General features: G+C 39.2%; 1 long non-coding RNA gene across 1 annotated transcript in view; it reads right to left on the reverse strand.

Annotated features, from left to right (window-relative positions):
• LOC104686196 overlaps positions 1 to 23,463 on the reverse strand; it is a 199,503-nt gene that overhangs the window by 84,522 nt on the left and 91,518 nt on the right. Inside the window, exons 6-7 of the long non-coding RNA XR_005601853.1 lie at positions 19,680 to 19,818; positions 763 to 919 (exon numbers count right to left, since the gene is read on the reverse strand). This is a non-coding gene — a long non-coding RNA (uncharacterized LOC104686196). The remainder of the gene's footprint in view (positions 1 to 762; positions 920 to 19,679; positions 19,819 to 23,463) is intronic.

Here is a 23,463-nt window from a genome sequence, read left to right on the forward strand (position 1 = left end):
TGTTTCCCAGAAATAGAGCCAGTGTTAATAACAGAAACAGGCAGATGCAGCGGTTGCTCAGCACATCGGAAATGAGGCCACTTGCATTTAAGAGCTTATAAATGGATTTGGTTTTCTAATTTCAGGACCTGCATTTGAGGGAAAAAAATCCTAATTCATCATATGGTTTTCATTTTTAACCTCTCTGTAGATGTGCAGATCTTTAATTTTCAGTTCCGTGTATAGACATTATAATATCTCTAAGTATAAATCAGTCAAATGGTCTTCCTGTATATAAATTTAGTATTCCCTGATCAATGTATCTTTCATATGCATGAAAGAACTACCCCACACGCTACTGTGTGTAGCCTCCTACATTTCCCTGTTCTTTTATTCAGTGGTATTGGATTTTCTTTTTTTTTAAGCAGTCATACTCCTTTGACAGTACATAGCTGTCTTGGTTCTGTCTCACAGGTTTCTATACATCAGAGACCAGCTTTAAAACTATTTTGACAGGTTAAAAGCTGGGATTTTTCCAGGGACAGGATGGAGAGAAGCAGGAATGAGAGAAGTGAAAAAGAGTATTCCTTGACACCCCCTAATCTCCTCAGAGCAGATGGCACTGTTGTTTTCAAGTGGCTTCTGTGCACAACAGCCATTTCAAAAGAGTGAAAGTTGGAATGCTGAAAATAGTCTTTTTGAGAGATACATACATATCTGTCTGTGCATCTATCCAATATGCCCAGCTGTGAATGCATGAGCAGACAAATGAGCAAAGCTTACCTTCCTTCTTCCTCCCCCTGTCCATTCACTAAAATTAATTGTTCCCCAAGATGCTGTAGGCCACATTGTTAATTATTGTCTCTCTCTTCTGCACCTGAGGCATCACACTGGTTTAGAAAACAGCCTGGAAACAGATGGAGAGCTGCTGGAGATGAATCTGAAGGTATGTGAAAAAAAAAAAAAAAGGATACAGACTTTATGATACTGCAGGCTCAGATGGTCTATTAATTTTCAATAATATTCTGGAAAGGGAGGAGGTCTCTACATGTTTTTAGGCTTAATTTGTTTTCAAAAAAGGAGTTACAAGAGCCAATTACTTTTATGATTTCATCACAATCATTTACACGCTTAAAGAATATTTATGGGAAAATATTCCAGTCATCCCTGCACCAGCCTTGCTGTTCCTTAGACAAGCCTTCCCCAGCAGGCAGCTGTACATGCACTGTGCCTGACAGCACCAAGGCTGCCTGTCTTGCAGACCAGACAGAAATGCCAGCTTGAACTGGATGCAGCCTCTTGTCTGCTGCCTTAATGCCACTGGCTCATCCCCAACACCTACCTAGCAACCTGATTCTGCCACCATGTTGCCACAGAAAGCCACAGCAGCCTGGGGCAAAGCTGTCCCTTACATGCCCAGCCTTCCTCCACCCCACTTGCATGAGACAATGTCCTGACACAGTCTCAACAAAAATGCTCCACTCTTTGATCCAGCCTGGCAGTTAACAAAAAGCCACTGCAATTGTTGACACCAACTGGTTTTTCATCTTCCCATGCTGAGGATCAAAGCCAGTACAACCATAACAACGAGGCAGGGATGTCTCTAATGGTGCTCAAAGCTGTCCTGTCCTTGCAAAGGCACACAAAGCACAGGCATCCAGACCTACCCGGTATGCATCATGCCAGCTTCAAAACAGGTAAAAGGGTTTCCCTTTCACAAGTACTTCAATGTGATCATTTTCTGTGTAAAAGTACCCAAGAGACATATCCAAAAACCATAAGCTCTTCTAATAGAGCCATCTTAGCCTCTTCTAAGGGAAAACTATTGCTGCACATAAGGAACAGTTGCAATTTCTAAATGGGGAAAAAAGCCTTTCAGACTTGGCTGGAAGTTCAGCTCTGCACATTAGCCAAATTACTTTAGAAAGGCAGTGGAAAAGTTATTAATAGATTTATCAAATGACTATCCAAAGGAATCCAGACATTTTAGCCAAGAAGCAAGAAAAAGCGAGTTAGATATAACACGATCTCTGATCCATATAAGAGTGAGGAAGAGAAGGTGATATTTACAATGCAATGGCCACCCTTCCTTTTCCAGTGTTGGCATTGTGCATATTTTTCTGGAGCAGAATCTACTTGGTAGAGACTGGTACACAATTTGTCATGTGTTTTACACAGTTTGCCAGGCTGTTATATGAATGTGTAAAGGAACTCTGGAACTTAAGTACGGTGTAATTTTCTGCAGTACCCAAATTCTGCATATAAGTATTTTGCAATCCAGTAGAGATTTTCAACTGACATCACTTTATGAAATTCTTGGTATAGAAACAACTAAATGCATAATGCATTGTATATGCTCCCATACATTTAGCTTAAATCACTAAATCTACTGTCTCTCACTCTTTTAAAAAACTCATCAAACATAACAATAATGTCACAAGAATCAGTCTGTATTATTATCACCTGTACAGGTTAATAAACAGTTTATTGTTGCTTGACCTTGGGATTCCTAATCAAGGACTGGAAGTGAAGGATTCTTAATTTGCCTTTTCTCCTGTTCTGCAGATGGTGCAAAACATGAACATTTAAAGCCAGTAGGGCTGGATACTTCTCCAGCTCCCCCTCTCTCTGCAAAAGCACTATCAAGGCCTCAGGCACTCCATCTGCCCCATGGGTAAGAGGTGGAGGTAAAGGTGGCTCTTGCTGAATTATCTTGCCCCTCGGTGCTGCAGAGGATGAGATGGGTAACTGGCCAGCAGTGGTGCTGAGCCAGAGCACTGCAGACCTCCAAAAAGCAGTGCTGCAAATAATACTAACATTTGATCTGGAAAGGACAATCTATTTCAACACTTCTTTAGATTCCTTTCTTCCTGCACTGAACCTTTTGTTTTATTTTGGACAACAGTTCTTCGGTAAAATGCAACTGTCTTCAACAAATTGCTTTTCCCAGCTGTCACTGTCATTTTACCAAAAATTCAGGGTGATTTATTTGACCTGTAGCAGAGGCGTAAGACTAAGACTTTAGCTCTTCTCCATTCTAACAGGAGTGTTTCCTCTGGTAGGAGCAGTCCACTGATGGGGGTTATTGACTGTAGATAGGCACAAAAGAAAGATGCCAGTATGTGGATACCTATCAGACGCTCTTAAGGTTTGTAGGCTGGGCTGAGAGCAAATTTGTCCAATGGTGGGGATATATAATAGACTGTGCGCTGGCTGTCATAGGCCCTAAGACGCTTCCTCCATTTCTGCCTTTTATGAGGGAAATGAGAGAAGATCTATGAAATCAATTCACACTCTCAAAACGGTGCTTTAGTCATGGGTCACACAATTAGCCACATCTGCAAAGCAGTACATTTGCTGATTGCTAAATTCTCACTTCCAAGAACCTGGGCTAAATCTTAGTTTAAACACCTTGGTACATGGAAAAGATGTTGCCACTGCACACCTACATGCCAGGTATTTCAATGAACACATGAATAAAGGAAGTTTTTTTTCTCTGGGGAAAAAAAAAAAAAGGTTGTGGCTGAAAGTTCTGGTCTGTTCTATATCATTTGTATCCCCTCTTGCTGTACCAAGATATTTCTATCCTTTAGAGCCACATGATATTTCTGGTGAGAAGTATATCTCAGATAGACTTTATCTGTTAACTTTTAACTCACAGTTGGTACAAAAACCTTTCACAGCTCCACAAAATAAGATTTTCCCTCTAGCATCAATTATCATTCATCTAGCTATTGAAGAAGCTGACAGGTCTGTATTGTCCTTGCTCTCCTTTTTCATGCATCTTCAAAGATATTTGCCTTTCTTTCACCTCATGGCACCTCAACATCCTCCTCACTTCTCAAAGATATTTGCTAACAAAGCTTTCAGACATCATCACTCCACTGTTAAAAATCCAGCATTGACATCCATACATGCAACCTGATTTAAAATTGTCTTACTTAGCCAGTTCCTCACCCCTTACACTGCTAAATAGGGTTACTTCTGTAGGCATGTAAGGCCTGGTGAAGTTACATAAGTAAAATAAGTAAATATAAGTAAAATATGCTAAGCAGTCTTCTAGTTCTGATAATGAACAATAGTAAGGCCAAAGTGCTGCTATTTACAAAATATTGGGGAGTTGTTAATAGACATCACAGACTTTGTTGTATGCGTCAAACGGATCATATAGGACATCCTTCTGTACAAGCCTGCCAATGACTCCAGTGACCTTGCTGAGCTCACCAGAGAATGATCAGCCCAATGCAGAGAGGACAAAATAGAAAGCAAAAGCAGAATGAAAAACAAACAAACAAACAAGTTCTCTGTCATACCAATTAGCAAAGCAATCTTTTGGGGGATGATGTCAGCACAAGCTGGCATCTGCTCCTAGGAGGGGAAAAAACAAAGTGAATGGCAGACAGGAGTGAAATGTTTCCACAGAGAGGGAAGACTTGCTTTAAACTTCAAACAGGAGACACTGCTAAAAGAAAAGGAAATTGAAGAGCATCAGAACAGGCTACAAGTGATGAAAGCAAGCCAACATGAAGGAAAAGGAGAGCAATCAAGGAGGATAAAGAGAGCTCCATGAAGTAGTTCTGCCAGGGGACCATGTCAAAAGCCAAAACCAGTGCAGCTTTAGCACTTTAGTAGAGGAGAGAAATCCAACCCAATGGTAGCCAGGAGAGGACCCAGAGGTACATAAAGCCTTCACTGAATGGATGCACCATGAGCAAAAATGTAAGGAAAAGAAGAAAATTTGCACTAATGTCTCATACATTCTCTCATAAAATCTGAACTTTCCCCAAACCAGCACAGCCAAAGCAGCTAAACTACTTGCAGTATTTACATGTAGTGCCTGCACCTGTTAATAAGAGTGATTATTAATTTTCTGCGCATAGGTCACGTAAAAAAGTCACGTAGTTTCTCTGTGATTTAGTTTCCCATCTGTAAAGCTGCCACCTCTGCTTCATTAAAGGCAAAGAGGCAATAAATTGAGAAGGAAGAATATAAATAAAGAAGGACAAAGCAGATGATTTAATGGCAACATCAGGCTCAGATCCAGATTAAAATAAAAAGTATATAAAACAGTGAAACAGTTAACTGATGTATTTTATAATAAAAACATAAGCATCTCCCAATGGGGAAGGGAACAAGACAATTCAAAGTATCAGTATGAAATTAAATTCCTCTCTTTGTTGTAGGCATTCACAAGCTCCGTTTCCTCTATTGTCTCCCATCTAGTAAGACTTTTCCCCCTTCTTTACTCTTCCTAATTGTCAAGGTTTAAAGGACACTGAAGAGCACAGGATGGGTTCATTAGAATTGCAAAGTATCACCGAATACCATTTGCAGCAGGGCACCATTTATCTCTGTTGCCACACCATACTGTGAGGTGGCACCAAAAAGCAGACGCTGCAGTCCAGAGCAAGGGAACGCTAATCATCCTACATCAGACCCAAACTATGCAGGATTCAAGGTTAACTGTGGTTGAGAACATCTGTTCAAGACAATAAATGACTCCCAACAGCAACTGGGAGTGGGCTTTATATTTTCGACATGACCAGCTTCTTTCTGTTGGCCTAGAAGACCTGGGTCAAATTCTTGGCCATTTATTTCAATCCCTTATGTCTAAATAACCACTTCTCTCTCCTTCCTTCAGCAGAGGACACAACTACCTCTCCTCAGGCTCTTTGAAGGCCACCAGGTTGTTACCCACAGTAAAAAATGAACATGACCATGTCTTTCTTTGCTTAGTTGCAGTGAAGTAACAATACAAATTACAACTCCTGCACAGACCTCAGCACAGCAGTCTATGCATAAATACCATTACACAGTTTAGCTAAAGGAATCTGTCCAGCCAGTTGCCCAGGTTCACCCTAAAGTCATGTCCAGACTGGCACCTCAGTTTAGTCTGCCCCAGAAATTTCTACCTTTCCCCAAAGTTTACTTTAAAAATATTTCTATTTTAATGTCTTTCATATTAAATGCCACACATTACGTCCTGTCCTATAGCAAAAACAAGCAGAACTGGAAAAGGTACTCAGTCAGCACTATGTTGTGGTGCCAAAGCACAACTAAAGAAGTAACTATGACATTGCCAGATCAGAGACTGCACATTAAATTACTTTGCATTTCGTCTAAGTCTGTAGTCCTGCTCTTATTTAAGTCAACAGCAAGCCTGCAGCTAATTGCAACAAAAGTAAGATGTATTTTAGGGAGCCACCATAAAGCGGTAGGCAGGATTATCTAATGACATATGCGTATTTTACTAAATGTATTACTTGTCAAGCTAATTAGTTACCCTGAAAATGAAAAGGTCAACCCTGCATAATATTTGCATCTCATCTTTCTGAGTCAAATTTCCTGTACATGGTAGGTGGAAAGAAATAAATTCTACCAAAGTTGTGAACGGCTGATAGGAACACTTTGGCAGGCAGAGGAAAAACTTGCAAAAAGCTGTTCAAGGTTGATTTGAAGCTAAGAACATGGAACGTGTCTGTCAGGACACCAATCCCATGTCCACCAGCTCCATATCGTGCAATTTGTTTTGAATAGCTCTGCAGCCGAGCAATACATTGAAACCGTCAGTCACGCTTTTTTCACTGCTTCTGCTGCTCTTTACTAATCCACATGTGCAAGTTGAGGAGAGACAAGGCTCATGAAATCACTCTACTTTTGACCCCAAATTGCCATTCTCTAGAGAAGAGTTACCTGACAAGCCACGCTATCGTGTGCACACTCCACTGTGTGCATATTTCCCCCTGTTTCTACAGCTGGAGGAGAAATCCATCACAGTACAACTATTCTACACCTGCAGCTCACTAATTTTGAAGGTCTCAGAGACTTACACATCTACAGCAGCCCTTTTCTTTTCCAACACCTTTCTCATTTACATATATCTGGAGTATGAAAACTTGACACAAAAACAAATGCTTGAAAGATATTGACAAAGCCATTAGAAAGAGGTTAAAGAAAAATCATCAGAAGCTTTCTTGGAAAATATCAAACTGAAACAAACAGAATGTTTCAGGGCAGTCAGCAGATTAACCAGGAAATTTGGAATTTTTTCTTTTTCAGTGAAACAGCCAGTTTGTGTTTCAGTCTGTAAACATCCTATGCCAAAAGAGGATCTTCAGAGACTCTTTGTCCTTGCTAAAGGGCTTTACTTAATGGGGTGTTACATGAAAAAGCATATCTGTCTTTCAAGAAAATGTGCCCTGCAGGCTCACTGAAACAGTGGCAATATCTAGGGGAAAAGAAAACCAGGATATGAAATATGTCCTGGCTATTGTAGGTTTAAATATATATTAAGTCACTCTGCCAGGACTGAAAACTCTGGTGTCATAAATTTCCCAGCAACCTGTGTGCATTAAGTAGGTGTCAGGGGACCCTGCTCCCTTCGACAAGGAGTCACATCTTCCAAGCAGTGAATCTCACTGGCAAAGGCTTGAGTCTTGCTTGCAGAAGCTGCCCAAGCCAGCTCTGAGCTCACTCTCCAGACAGGCTCTCCACTGCAGGGAAGCCACAGGGTCCTGGGGCACATCCCCCTGCCCTTGGGCCGGCCCTCTGCAGCACTTCCACTGTGACTGACACATGAGCTGGGAATTTAAAGCCCTTACACCTATATTACAAAGGGTTATGTCATTCTTCAAATGACAGATCATTTGAAATACCTGAATTATGTCAGACTATTTCCTTTGTGAGCCAGGATAAGAACTTTGCACCCCACTTAGCTGGCCTATATGTAAGAGGAGCAAGTGGATTGCTTAAGATACAATATAAAGAAAGTTTAGCTGATAACTTGTATTTCAAAACCCTTCATTCCCATATGTTTGAACCAAAGTTTTAAATTCAGATGTACTTAAAGATGCCTTCTTTTTTTTTTCTGGTGCATATACAAGCTTATGGACAGCTAGCACTAGGAATCAGCTAGGCTGTTACAAAGGAAGTGAACACATACTCAGTTCTAGGCTTCAGAGAAGACATATCCCCCTCCCTGTATCTTTCATCAGGCAGGATTTTCCTGAATTCAAATCGCAATGAATATGGCACTCATGTCCACCCTCCTCTACTCATGGTTCATCTAAGAAATGCTTCCTTTTGGCTCTGAGTTACCCATCTTACCTGTCAGAAGGGATAATAACTCCTCTGTGTTACATCAACTCAATTATCTAAAAAGGAAAAAACAAAATTTCCTGATCTTACTCGTAACACTTGCACAAGAGAGATTTAGGAGGTAGCAGTAAATTTTAAACTTTTTTCTTGTGTGATCCTGGCTGAAAGCTCTCTTTCCTCCCTCATTTGATTTTGATTTGGTTCAAGAGTTTCTATTTCATATGCAACTGTTGAAATCTTCTGGAACTACTAAAAGCCCCACAATATGTACAATTGTGGAATTAATCTGAATAGGTTTTGGTGTTTGGAAGGCAAACATTCTGTGTCAACTTTAGCATTTTATGAGCAACTGAAATTCCCAGTGTTTACCTCAAGGGCCCAAGTACCTTTAAACCCAAATTACCTTTGAAGCCAGTAACCAACAGTTCCATTTGGTACCTCTTCTACTAGTTCAGCTCTGTGTTGTGCTATTTTCTCCACATCAGTCCCAACTGTCCTATTCTTGAACTGCATTTTGTCCTGCTCTTTAACATACAACTTGCTGTAGAAAGAGAAAATGTGAACAGCAGTGCAGACTTATTCTTAAAATAAATGCTCCCTTAATCAAAATTGGATGACTAACAAGCATAAAATTATGGCTCTAATACCACATATAATCGTTTATCTCATTGCAAAGAGGCATACATCATTTCCATTGTGTTCCAGTAGTGTTTTATACCCACTTTACCATAATCTAAATGAGCATGCACAGCACAGACAAATGGAGATTTTAGCCCATCTTATACATTTGCCTGGAGAGCACAATGATGTTTGTTGTGTGTGCTTTTAAAAACTGTGTTCCTATAAATAAGCACATTAAAATGTAAAGACAAAGCAGTGGGCAATCTCACTGCCTGAGCAGTTTTAATTGTGAGATATACTTTTCACAAAGAAGGCACGTTTTTAATTTATTTTTTTTCTGGACAGCAATTTTAATAAAGTATATTTGAAACTTATATGAGCTGTGGAATAAGTTTGTTGAAGGGAATTTAAACCTGCGGATACATCAGCTCAGCACGTGGGTACTGCCAACCATACTGTCCACTCCTCATTATCTGGGATGCACTTAACAGTCCAAACCAGGGACTCAGCTTTAAACAACTTTAAAAACTTATAAAAATGGCAACAGCCAGAGTATGTATTTCTTTCCCTGAAATTACTTCTGCACAAAGGCTGTAAGAAGCTTTCACTTCTCCATCTGCAGCATTCTTCCTGTTCCCAAAACCACCACAGCTGTGAAGTTCAATAATGCATGGTCCTTCAGGGAGAGCAAGTATGGCTTCACGTGACAGTATTTGCAAGAGCTGATAGCCAGCTCCCATGTATGACTTTACAGCCTTTTCTGACCTTGCAGATATGTGAGAAACCGGCACTTGAAACTCTGACACTTTTATGAAAGACAAGCTGATCTTATACCTAATTTTAGAGAGCTGTATAAAGCTCTTTTTCCCTCTACACAAGGATAACTCACTCGGCACAGCTGATCTTACTGTACATACTGAAGTATGTGGATTTACAAGCAGAAAGATATGCATACTAAAATACATGGTAAAATTCTCTTCTGTATAGTTAAAATCATTTATCTGTGACATATGTTGCATGAAGATGAAGATGTGATATGGTCTAAAGGCTTTATTGTTACTTCACTTGGACTGAACTGCATTGCTTATGCTCAATGCACCATTTGTGCAACATGCTTTTCTGATTCTGCCTACAACCTAAGGCTACCATCCAAAAATCAAAGGAGCAGTACAATCTTGACACAAATTAACCTCAAAAATAAACTATAGCTGTATTAAAGAACTGTGGAGTTCTTCCTGGAGATTATTTGCTCAAAGAACAGGAACATGACAGAGATGGTAGGAGGATGGATTGAAGATATCCCTGCTCATCGCAGGGGTGTTGGTCTAGGTGACCTTTAAAGGTCCCTTCCAACTCAAACTATTCTATGAGTCTATGAATGATCCTCAGCAAAATAAAAGAGATAGATGGATACTCTGCACAGCACACTAAACCCTTTAGAGTTCAGCAGAGTATCATTCCTCATTTTCCATCAGTCTTTCTTGTATGGATTTAGCACTTAAGAGAATAACTATATTACATATAGGTGTAAGTATGTTTATATGTGGAAATTAAGTATTCTGTATTATTTATCTTGGTACACATTGTGCAGGTAGTTTATTATCTGTATGCCCAGCTCTAATTATTGATTGACATTCAATGTTCTGCTGCTGGGGATGGGTTTAATTGCATTTCTCTAGTACTTTAAACTTAACTACTGCTTTCCTACCAGAATAATATTGAAAACATTATTTTGTCTCTACACAGTCATGTTTCTGCATTCATTCTTATTTTTTCCTGCAAAGTCTGCTCTCTTTCCAATAACCCCTCTCTTGTATACCAGAGTGGTCTTCAGCTTTGACCACTAATTCTGCCTCATTTGTCTCATGTCTTCTTACAAAGTATTCCCCTTTAGTTTGCATGCTTTATTTTTTTTTCTACTAAGTTAATTTGAAATTCATTTCATCAGTCCTTGGTGTTTATCTCAGCTTAGCTTTTTAGAGAAATCAATTTTGTGGGTGTCTACATATGACATAGTGTCAAGAGACTCGTATGTCCAAGCACAACATGTCCTTTAATTTACTTCTCTTTGGCTATTCAGGACTGTCCACACAAATATTGCACATTCATCAAGCCTGATTGCTTGGTCTTTAAACAATAGTAATTCTTCTTTCCATATTACACATCCACAGAATCACAGAATGTTCTGAGCTGGAAGGGACCCACAAGGATCATCAAGTCCAACTCTTAAGTTAACAGCCCATACAGGGATCAAACCCAAACCCATAATCTTGGCCTTATCAGCACCATGCTCTAAACAGTTGAGACAATGCCATGTATTTCTCCCTCTAACTTCTCCCAAAAATACAGAAAAACTACTACCCTCTTTCTGTCTTTTGATGTTTCCCTAGCTGTTAACAAGATGTGAAAAAAAGAAGATATTCTAAAGGCTTTTCTTTACCTTAATAATTTCTCTGGAATTTGTGAATATCATTCATCTAGATCAGTTACCTTGTCAAAATGTAATGGTTCCATATACCTAACAGTGTTCTCTCACATAATCATAAACCCTTTAGTACCTTCTGTGGGAAAATACATTTTCATCTTCCAGATGTGACCTTCAGCTTTTTTCAGAAATGCCTATACTATGGAAGAAAAAACATATTGAGTTCTCTGAAATATATTCTTTACTAACAATAGCTCTTATTCATGTTGCTTTATGACCTTGCAAGCTAGGTTTGACAGATAACTCTACATATTCTATGCTTATAAAACCATTTCTTTTTACCATATTAATGCCATTAATTAGCATTATTGTTACCACATTAAAGTCTAAATTTTGCTTATCAATTTATCACCAAAATCTCCAGCCTTCCTTGCAGCTACAAGAACTCTCCCTTTTTCATATAAAGCATTTTCTTCCTCCATAAATAATTTTATTGAGTGTGAGGTAAAGTCTGGGTTATCTGGTCCAAGCTATCTAGCTTACACTTGACATTCACATACTTTTCACATATATAAGTGTATACTTTGAGAGCTTCTACCTTCTGCATCAGACTGTTGTGCAGAACAGAACCATCTGTAACCATCTGTAATGACATATACAGAAAGGGGGAAATTCTAATTTTGCTTTACACTTCCAGATTTGTGCATGGGACGTTGGGTGTTATAAGAGGGAGGCAAAAGTTTGCAGGCCTAACAGCACTTCTAGCAGTGGAGAGCACGGGAGTAAGAGGATGCATAACATACATGAGCCTGTTCATTCATGTAGTGCAAACTGACAGCTGTGAAATTCCATACTGTAGACAGAGCTTGGCCCAATGTGTATGATATGACACACATGGCAAAACTTCAACATTCCAATCCAGATTTTTTTCACACTGCTCAGGTATGAAGCACCCATCTGGCACTTTCCAACCTAAGCCTGTTGATAGATCCTGTGTTATTCGTTTTATATCATTTCACTAATTGTTCCCTTGTGAATGTTTTGTGGATATGCAGAAAGAGAGAACCTGAGTGTACAAATGTATCTGTGCAATGTACAGGGTCTGAAGAAACTAACTACACTACCAACAACAATGAAATCAAAGTACACAAGCAGACAGTTGTTACTGTGAAATCTTACAACATGACACATCACCGTACAAGACACATTTGACTATCCAAACTAAAATACATACACATGTGTATATATATGCTAGATAACGAGCTTTGCATGGTTTTCTCCACAATTAGATCGTTACCTGAGCAGTAGCAAGTCCCTATTTGAGACAGCTGCAGTGCAAGCTTATTCATTCCAAGCAGTGCTATTCCATGAGTCTATGCCAGTTTGCACTGATTCCATTTGCTCCCCCTCATCAGTTCATGCTATCACCCTCACTATGTGTCTTTTACTGCTATTGTGCCTTTCATCTGCAGATCACTTCCCTTTCATGTACTGTCATCTCCACCTTTTTCCTTAGAATAGTATTTCACTTTACTGATTCTATATTTCAAGCTTGCAGCTCTCCCTGCTTGATTTGTCTAATTGGCTCTTAAAACCTTTTTCACAATGAAGTAACTAATTAAATTATTTTGACCAGTTTCCAAAATTTTCCTGAGGAAATGCATAATGTATCACAGTTTGCATTATAAATTTCTTAAGTATTTCATTTAGGTCTTTTTGGACATTTTTGTCATCATTGGGACAGAGATAAAGAAGCAAGTTTGGCTCTGTAGGGAAGCTGGCTAGAGAAACTGTTTCCAAAGAGTCCTATTTATCACTCTCTAAGTAATACAATATAACTAAATTGTCCTTGAAGCATAGACTAAGTATTCCAAACCTATGGAAGTGATCTAACCACCACACTGCAGAATCAGGGTTACACTTACTCCTACTCCCACTCCATAGAGCATTGAATCATTAAAGCTTTTATACAATCTGCCATGACTTCTGGGGCAGGGTTTGAAAGTACTCGTCCTCCCCAACAGTCTGTATGCTGGGGAACTTTCCAGGTCAGATTGTGCTTGTAAAAGCAGAAAAAGGGGCTGAAACAAGATGTCCTCTTGAAAAGGCTGAGGAGGAGGTGAGAGGAATCACCACCTACTTCTGCTCTGGATCCCTTTTAATAGAAAAGATTGATTCTTCTATGTGGTTTTTCTGTGAAGAGGAGGATTAAGTTCCTACTTTCATGGCTGTAAATTATGTGTGGAGAGAAATGCATGCAGAGAAATGCACAGTTAGGCACGTAAGCCTCCAAGAGGGTGGGGATTTAAAACAGGAGTGAGTCCTCAGGGCTTTGCTATTGCTACCTCAGCTGGCTCAATGCTTAGGTTTGTGCATACCACTATGGATCATACATTCTTTCTTTGCCATTGTATAGGAAACCTACAACTCCAACTCAAGGCCACAGATTCTGCCACAAGTCTCCAAGTATTATGTGGTATCAAACTCCTTCTTTGACCAAAACTTAAATTCTGTAACTCATCAATAATGTAATTACTTCTTTTACACATGCAATATTGTATGCTTTTGATCACTCAGACACATGAAATGTTTCAGCAGCTGGAACAGAGCAGGATATATATGCAGGTATATGAATATCAGCACTGTCAGGCAACATACTGATGTACTGTATTTAAATGCTTCTGTACCAAACCTGGTAGGTGCTGAAACCATCGATATGTACCTCACCTGCCTGCTTTCATACCTTACCATCCCATGTATGACACATCAGAGGTCATGCCTCCACTTGTTGTGTGTTTTTGTGGCCTTGCTACAGCTCTGAATTTTCTTCTCATCCACTGCTCCCCTGACCACAGCCAGGATATTGCTCCCTGTGTGATCCCACTGATGCAGCAGGGGCAGGGGAAAGGAGCAGGGCAGAGCTGCCAGGTACACTGGGATGGTTGGAAGCTGTAGGTCCTGCAAGAAGAGCCTATTGTATGGGGTTTGTATTTCAGGAGTGGAGGGAACAGCAAGGTTTCAAGCTTCCTGACATCCTCATGCTACAAACTGCAGCATGATTTACAGGCCTCCTTCTTTCCCCTAGTCAGGTGCACCATCAGCTCCATAGTCAGCAAGACAGAGCGAGACGTTAAATCTCCCCTTCCACCACCCCTCCAAACTTCAGGGAAGCTTTGTCCCAAGGCCCTACCACAGCAACTGCCAGCTGGGATGATTTCCTCACACACTGAGTCACAGTGTGGGCTGGACATTCATCCTGAACTCTGACGAAACCACCTAGCTCAGAACTTTGACAACCTGTGACAATAAAGTTACTGAGTGATCATGACCATTTTCTGTTAACTCTTTTTTTGCATGTTGCATTTGCTAAAAAGACAATTTTAGCTCCTGAAGAAGGCATTCTAAGCGAAACTCATAAAAGCGAAATGGAAAGATCATATAAATGGCATTTTCTCTGTCATCTCTCTATGCTTTTAATTATTCTTGACATTGTATAATGTTAAATTGTAAATAGAAAGCATTTTGAAAATGTCCTAATATCCTGAATCTAAGAGAATACCAGAGCTAGAAAATATGCTTAAGAAATCAAGATTACATAGCAGACTCAAGAAGAAGAATTAAACTGGGCTTCACTGCAATGGAACTTAACAGCTACAAAAAAATGGGAATCGTGAGCTCAAGCTGGAAGCTACAATTGAAATGTAAACATTACTTATTGAAAGCAAGATGCTGCATTAATAACAGCAACCACAAAAGCTGAATACTTGTGGCATTACCGGATAGAGCAGTGATGCTTTTTCACCCTTTCAAGTGGATCTAATTCAGATGATGTCCCCCAGCTAACCCAAACGTTCAAAGTCCTTGTACTTGATCCTTCAGTAGGGCACGAATTTGTTTTGGAATATTCTAGCTGAATTGATTTCTTTTTCTCTTGCCTTTCCATCTCATACAAAAATTACTCTCATCTCTTTTCAGGTCTTCTGCGTCTTAACTTTGCACAGGTAAAAGGACTGGTACTGATGAATATATGACAAGCATTTCCAATTCTTATAAATTAAGTCAGAATATTTACAAAAAATCAAAATTAATTCTGTCTTTTCTATGCTTCAACCTAAAGGAAAGAGCAATTTCTGCTTTGATTTGTCCAGAACACTTTGATAACTACATCAATAGCTACAAATTCACCCCAGACTATGTGGGACAAAGTTTGGCCCATAGAATGTGCCTGCAAGTATCTCAGGGGTTCAGCACCACTCTCCAGGAGGCACCAACCACTGACTTCTCTGAGTCTAGGGATGGCCAAGAGAAGTCACAAACATGGCTAGAATTGTTTTTGACTAGTACTGACACAAAACTAAAGTTATGATAGTAAAACCATGGCAATAAGATGATATGTGCTGATATAACTCCGGTGAAAGTTTCAATGAGCGATTTGAGAGATCAATAAAAATTAAACTCTTAACATAGTAAATAAATAGCTTGGAAGTATTTCAGAAATGAATAGATGAAGCAGAAAAATTACAAATAACTAAGGCAATTTCTGTGTATCTCTGTCCAAATTGACATTTATTCCATTATACCATCCTATTCTAACAGTCCCTCGTTTAGACAACTAATGCAACCAACAAAAACCCAATGAAAAATATCTTCGTTCTCCCTAGAACACTAGCTTCTTGATTACAGTGAAGTGAACCTTTGGTAACTAAAAGGTAACTAAAAGGACTTTGGGTAACTAAAGGTGACTGGTCAGAAAAGAGAACACTAACAAACAGTACCTAAGATCAGTGTAATCTGACAGGCCCAGCTGCAGAAGGGCAAGGTCAGTCACACTGCCACTGTGGAATTAACATCCACAGTAATAAGCAAGACAATATGGGTCTTAAAAACTCTACAGCTGAGAATACAGATTTTTGTTTTTTCACCTGACCCAAGCAAAAATATTCGGCTGTAATTGCATGATGTGAGAAAGAACACACTTTGAAGTTTAAGAGTTACCTGCCTACTTAGAAGCTGTTTTCTAAGATAGGTCATTTTTGTTCCAAATGTGACTGATCTGTTCCACATGAATGCAAATTCTCATTTCTGCTTTGTTATTTGTCAAGAAAATTGCAATCAATATTATTTTAATCCACCTCTTATATACAGTGTTGAACTTTTATTTGTCTCAATGAATAAGTAATTTGAACTGAGATTGTGCTCAGTGCTTTCTGAGTATCTAAAAAAAAAATGCTGGATTCTCCTTTTCACTTTTAAGCTTTGAATTATGGACCATATCATTGCATGGCAGCAACTGAAGTTCTTAAATTATAAATAGTGAATTATCTTCTTGCTTTTTTTATTTAAACAAAAAAGTAGACAAGTTTGGGAGACAATAAAAATTTCATATAATCAGTTAAAAGTCTATATAAATTGACATTCTTTTTCTTTTTTTCCTTTTCAACTTTTAAATTAGCATTTCCTGGACTTGATTGCAATAATTTAGTTTTAGAAAATATTGCCATGTTGGACATACGTATGTCCCAAACCTTTACATTAACACTAACTGCAGTCCCCAGAAATTATGGGAAATTTGTGTGTACCTACCTAGGGAGAAGGTGAATTCCCACAACCCCAACATGCTTAAATGCATATAACAAAGGTAATTTTGGTAATTTTTCAGAAGAATAGAAATAAATGTCCTGCTGTGATGCATATTTCTGCACCCAGACTGACATTCCTCTTTTGAAGAGTTTTAGCATCTGTAACAAGTAATATTTATAATAAGTTAAAAGTAGGTCTTGAGAAAATCAAGCTGACATTTAGAGAGCTACATTTGGTGCAACTCAAATTTACTGCAGCTGCAGTATAAATAATCTGAGCACTGCCAAAGATGAGCTTCTTATGTCTGTATATACACAGAACAATTTAAACTTCTCCACATTTAATTTCAAATAAAGGACAGTTTTACGGCTGATCAGTGCAGTACACAGGATCTCAAGCATGACAAATCCATGAAATGTGAAGGAACTTCCATCACAAACAGCCTAAGAACACAACAATTTCTTCAAAATGACTCCACAGCCCTCTCCACTCAATCCAGCTATAATGTGGGAATTTGGTGTAATTCCCTCTTAATTATGCTGAATACCGTTTGCAGGTAAAATGTGTAGAAATTTAGAGACTCGATGCTCTCTACAGCACTTCACATTTTTGATAGTGCTGGATAGAAAGGGGTAGGGAAATGCAGGAAAAGGTAGAACTGGAATTTAAGGATGAATTCTTGCTATAGAAAACACCTCCATGCTAGCTTTTCCCCAGGTACTGCACAGCAGCTGAGCCACAGATGCTCAGCCCCTCTGTGGGTTTGGAAGGGTTACAGCCAGCACTGCCACCTCCTCAGGGATGGCATGGGAGCCACATCACTCACAGGGACTAGAGACTCCATCCAGTCATTTTGGCCCAAAGAAACACATGGGATGGAGGAAAATGAGACGCTCAGGACTCAGGTGGGCCAAGTCAGTATTGGAAGATTTTGACAGTTAGGGCACACTAGATTTAAGGAAGGATCTCTCCTTAACTTGTCCTCTTGAAGTCAGTTTTTTTACAATCTCAAAGTCAGTTTTTACAAGAAGTTTATGGACCATGGACTTTAAGGAAGCATTTATGCTACTACAAGTTTTAAATTAACATTTCCTGGACTTGATTGCAATAATTTAGTTTTAGAAAAGATTGTCATGTTGGACATACATATGTACCAAACCTTTACATTAACACTAACTGCAGTCATCAGAAGTTACAGGAAATTTGTGTGTACCTATCGCTGGAGAAGGTGAATTCCCACAATCCCAAAAGCCTTAAGGATAAGGGAAACAATGGTGTGCTGATTCTTTTAAAAAATTGCATTGCATTACATCAGTGCTTGCCTTATCCACATTTCAGTGTTGTCTCACCAACAGCATGGGCTGTGGTAAACTGGAAAGGCAATAGAATAATGGTGGAAATAAAAACAGAGAACTCTGCTGACAAACATTTATTCAGATGTTGTTTCTCATTATAAAAATCAAGTTCCTATTTCCAAGCTTAAAAATTATATAATTCAGATGGTATTTTCAGATGTCTTTGTCCATCTTCCTATTTTTTTTCCTTTGGCACAATTCTTAAATTCTTAGAGTTGCCTTATCATTTTAATGACATAACATCCAGATTGCTGCAATGTATTGAGTTTCATTGAGAATTATTCTGAATATTTAAAGAAATAATGGATATGCTTGAAACTGTTCCAGAATTAAAAAAAAAAATTAGGCATGTGTTGATGTTTAATAGAATTTTTATTGAAATCTGTAATTTTTAATTAATTAGCTCACTTTGAAATCGTTGAATCATCTCATGAAGGAATAGAAAGCCTACGTTAGATTTAGGAGACTAATCATGCAATCAAAGAACAATTTAATCCATATTCAGTGCGATCTCTACAGAAACAGAGTCAGACTTTAAAGTGTTCATTGCAACCTTTTCATGAACATTTTTACTTTTCAAGATAAATTACTCACACAGGAACATCACTGATTTTGCAGGAGTGTCATCATCTAAAACCAAGCCGCTCAAAACCTTGTAAATTATAGCTGAAGCTACAATTAAGAGTAACTTCTGATAGATTTAGGGAAAAATATGAAGTTACATTACACAAATGCCCTTAACCTTGTCCTGCACAGATTATATTTAATAATTACATTTAAATATCTTATCCTATTAGGATCAATTGGATTTTTTTAAAAATGTGTTTCTTCTTTTTGGCATCCTAGAGAGAAGAGAGAAAGTTGCTGAAGTACCATACCTATGCATTCCTTCCGCTGGCTCAGAACAACAGCTGCACATACCTGTGGGCATAATTTTGCAGCTAGGACATTAACCAATATATCTGTCAGTCAGGAAGACATAAAAATGACTTAAGTTGCATCTGTAATTGAATGTGCCTACAAAGTGAGGGCCAAAAAAAAAAAAACCACAGACAGCAATTAAAAAGTCTACCCCTTCTGGCAGATCTGACATGACCCTGATCTCTTGTGTCATATACGTGTCAACACTGTCACTAGTGCAATTGTTCTGAAGGGTCTGTTCTTGACTGACCCCACTGGGGAAGTCAGAATCAGGCCCAGAGATGCTCCGATCACCAGATGGATTCTACAAGTGAGATGGCCTTCCCAGTCTCATTCACAAAATGATTTGTTGCTCTCACTGCCAATGGCAGTGTCCTTGCACCATAAGCTTCATTCTTCATGCCAGATTTTTTCAAGAGCAACAAATCATCCAACATCAAGCTGTGGCTGATATCCCACGGCCTGTCCCTTAATTTTATGATTTCTCAAAATGGAGCCAAGGCATGGAACAGCATGAGGGAAAAATTTAATGCAGCTTCCCTGTTCTAAGCACTGTCTGAACTGGAAAGAGGAGGGTATCACAGCCAAAATAAACTTACTGGCACAAATGCAAAGTCTGCACCTGTCTGAACTTGCACAGAGAACAGTCTGTGATTCCCTGGTGGAAATCAGCTGAGGATGCTTATGTGCTTCTCTCCCACCTGGAAATGATGAGCAATTCAGGGTCTGGACAGGGTCTGTGGCTTCAGGGCTGATCTTGTATTGGCTGGTCCATCAGATTTGCTCCTCTTCTGAGAGGGCTGCAGATCCCAACATTAGTCTTGTTCAGAAGAGCTCAGACTGAAATAGGTACAGCAGAGAGAGATCTTTTACGTGCTTTGCTTTTTCATTTGCTTGTCTGTAAGACAGTGATTCTCTCATTTTTTTCCTATACATTTGAAAAAAAAAAAAAAACCCAGAATCATGGGACAATTTGGGTTGAAAAGGATCTGGTTTGAATTGCCAACAGCTCTGTAGTACCTTGAAACAATGCATTCAACTGCTAAAACTTGAGCAAAAGGGAGACAAAAAAAGACATAGTACATGGTGCTCATTCTATTTCTGACAGAAACATCCAGATATACAGATGGCTGGAGCAAAGGCTACTGAGTTGCTCTGCCTTTCTGGCTCTAGAAAATGTCAAACTGGTTGATTGCTGCTGCATTATGCTAAGCAACACAAGTAAAGGAGTCCTCTTCTGTCATACTGTAAGTGTGCTAATATCTTCCCCGTTATCTCTAAGGTGCAGGAAATCCTATGAGCCATATTTTAAAGGTGAGATGATCTTTAAGTTGGAGGTAGAAAACTACTTTCTTAAGGTAGAAAATTCTGTCAGCATCAAAGTCACAGCTGCTAATTGACTTCTTTACATGTTGGCTACATGTAGCTGGGGCAGAAGAGGAACTTTCAGGCTCCTGACACCAATACACTGTCCAAACAAGCACATCATCTAATGCAGCATGGCTGGGCCATGTCAGTTCATCTTCTACCTTATCAGTCATTCCTAACCAACTTTCTTATCATAACTACTTCTTCATATAATTTCTGGTTGCTGCAACATTATGGCCCACAGGCAAACAACTTAATTTTTTTAGCTCATAATTTCATGCATTTCTAATTTATTGTCTCACTTTAAATCCCCATTAAAATGAAAATAGAAGAAGGGAAAAAAACAAGCCCTTTGCATGCTTATTCACCAAGCAGATTTCTTAGGTTCTTAGAGGTCTAATTATGATATGAAAACATGATTTCCAACTTTGCAGACGATACTAAATTGGAAGAGAATAAAAACAAATGAGGAATAATTAGGTAGTGCAGCCAGATATAAAAAAAATTTAGACCATTTTATATTTCAGGAATAATAGATGGCAAATGCAGGGCTGTGCAAGTAAATTGAGAATAATTAGCCTCACAGTGTGGCATAAAAAGTAGGACCTTGTTTAGAAAGATAAGAGGCTACAACATGCTGAATGAGATAAATTCTGAACTTTGAATGCAAAATTTACATCTAAGATTCCCTTACTTATGTGACTTGCTTATGTGACTCCCCCAGAAATAAGACAGAACTCAGTGTCAGCAAGAAAAACACCAGTTGGCCTCTGGTGAAGGAAGGGCGACATGGCATAGTCTAAGAAGAACACTTTCTTCCACAGTAATTACACAGGACTGTATTGCCTAAATAATGGCCCATAGGCTGTATTCAGTCTGCAGGACATCTCTGCCCAAACCAGTATCATTCTCTGGGGGCAGAAAGAGTGGGGAGAACACACCAAGGAAGCATTTTGTTTCTTTGCTCGACTGCTCCTGCAGAAGAGCCACCTGACTCTGCAGCAGAAATGCACTGCTTGTTTGGAAAGAGCTCTAGGCTGATCAGGAGCAGTCATTTTTTATTTCCTTATGTTATGTTCCTTAATGTATTCAGGCCTGAAGTTAGAAAAAGGTTTCCAACAGTTGAGCTGGGAGGTTCCAGGAGAGCTGTCAGTGGGAACAACGGTAGCAAGATTCCTTGCTGGTTTTAAAATGTTGCCTCATGAACCATGACAGATTAAATGCTGAGATAGCAGGGATGGCAAGGGACATCACTCAAGGAGATCCCTATGGTTTCCTACGCTGCTGCTTTCCACTCTATATGCTGCTGCCTACTTCTCTGCTCTTGACTGAAACACAACCTGTCAAAAAAGCCCTCTTCTGCATATATCAGCACATTAATTTTCAGCTATGTGATATAGGAGGTCCTTCTGTATCAACCCAAGAAAAACAAAAAAGGCTCTTTTTTTCTTGAAGAGATGAAAATTTGTTAAGGAAGCTGATTTTTTTTATTTTGTTGAGAGTTGTCTGTTTATTTTGAAGGTGGGTGAAGATGGAAAATGGACAAACGCATGAGGGAATTAAGATCACTGCTGGTGATTCAGTACTGCAAGGGATTACTGACTATGGAATATTTTCACTGAACAGAATTAAATAGACCTCTCTCGAATAATGATGTCTAAAATCCATCATTAGTTCATGGAATTTGAAAAGTATTAGGTTGATCTGTTTGCCCATCTAGAGATGCCCTTATGGGGGGTGAGGACTTACTTTCCTAAGTCTTCTTGTGGTAAACTTTCAGCTCATTTCACAATAGCAAAATAGTGACAAAAGCTTCATTCTTAGGGCATTTATACATTTCTTTCTAGCCATGTTTTCCATGGAATAGTTCTGAATTATTAGCCATCTTTCAAAGCATGCAAGTGAAAGGACATTCAAAGCTTCCAAATGCAATGAAATGTATTTCAGCATTTCAGCACTAAATGCCTGCATAATTTATGGCAGACTGCACATAATTTCTGTGTATGGCTATACCTCACACAGGCTCATTTCGCATTTGAAATTCAATTCTGCCAGCTGACTAATTGATTCATTTCCATAAATACTCTAAAATTCATAATAAGAACAATGCTTTGTTGTAAGATATTGTTTTGGCCAGTACCAAAATTAACTATGAATATTTACTTTCAAAAAAAGCCAGTGGGACCAAGAGCAAATAATGAAAATAGTGATTTATAATTTCTTTCTACAATCCCTATTGTTACTTGAGATTCAGCAAAATTTCAAATCCTATAAACCATCCCCCTTAAAATACAGTTATTATGTTATTCAATCTCAGTTTTCTGTTCTCTGTCACCTTCCCCCCATCCCTTCCAAGGGCCCTCCCTCTGCTGGGATCCCTCTAGCTCTGTCTCAGGATGTGAGACAGTGAACATGCTCCTGACATAAGCTTTGATAGCCACCGTGTCCATGACCCTTCACCAGAAGGGTTGAATTAAGATGTTTTCAGGGAAGGTGGGAAATAGTTTGATTGCAGAAAGAATGATAAATTGTTCCAAAAACCCTTGAACATATACCCTGAAGTCACTCTGGTTTTCAGAGCAAAGACCTGGTTTCAAACATACAAGCTCAGACTGAGGCAGTGTCCTCAGGAAGCACTGCTGAGGGCTGCAGTTCAGTTCCCACAAGTCCTGTTGGGTCAAGTTGTGCAGCTATGGCAGGAAAGATGGGATTAACATAAATTATGGGAGCTGATTCGTTAGTCCAGTGCCACTGTTCATCATCTGGCTTGGAGAGCAGCACCTGCACTGGGGATGGACAGTTCTACCAGCTCTAGACTCTTGGGAGCATAGCCCAGCCTTGTCACATCACCCTTCCCCCCAACTGCAGTACAGCAGCTCTCCCTCCTGCCTGACCATTAGTCTGTGGCACTGACACCTGGCATTTGGGAAAACAGGCAGGATGGGCCTCATGTAGCTTTAGGACTAAAGATATTCATTTATAGTTAACATCAGTTTTAGAGTAGCATGATTTTAAGTGTATGAACAGTAACTTAAAGGCTGTGACTATCATTGAGCTCTCTATGTCCCAGAGCTCTTTAAAAGAGTTCAGGGACAAGCACACCTTCCCCTGAAACCC

Source organism: Corvus cornix, chromosome 1 (assembly GCF_000738735.6).
Source record: "Corvus cornix cornix isolate S_Up_H32 chromosome 1, ASM73873v5, whole genome shotgun sequence".
In the NCBI taxonomy this organism is placed as follows: Eukaryota; Metazoa; Chordata; class Aves; order Passeriformes; family Corvidae; genus Corvus; species Corvus cornix.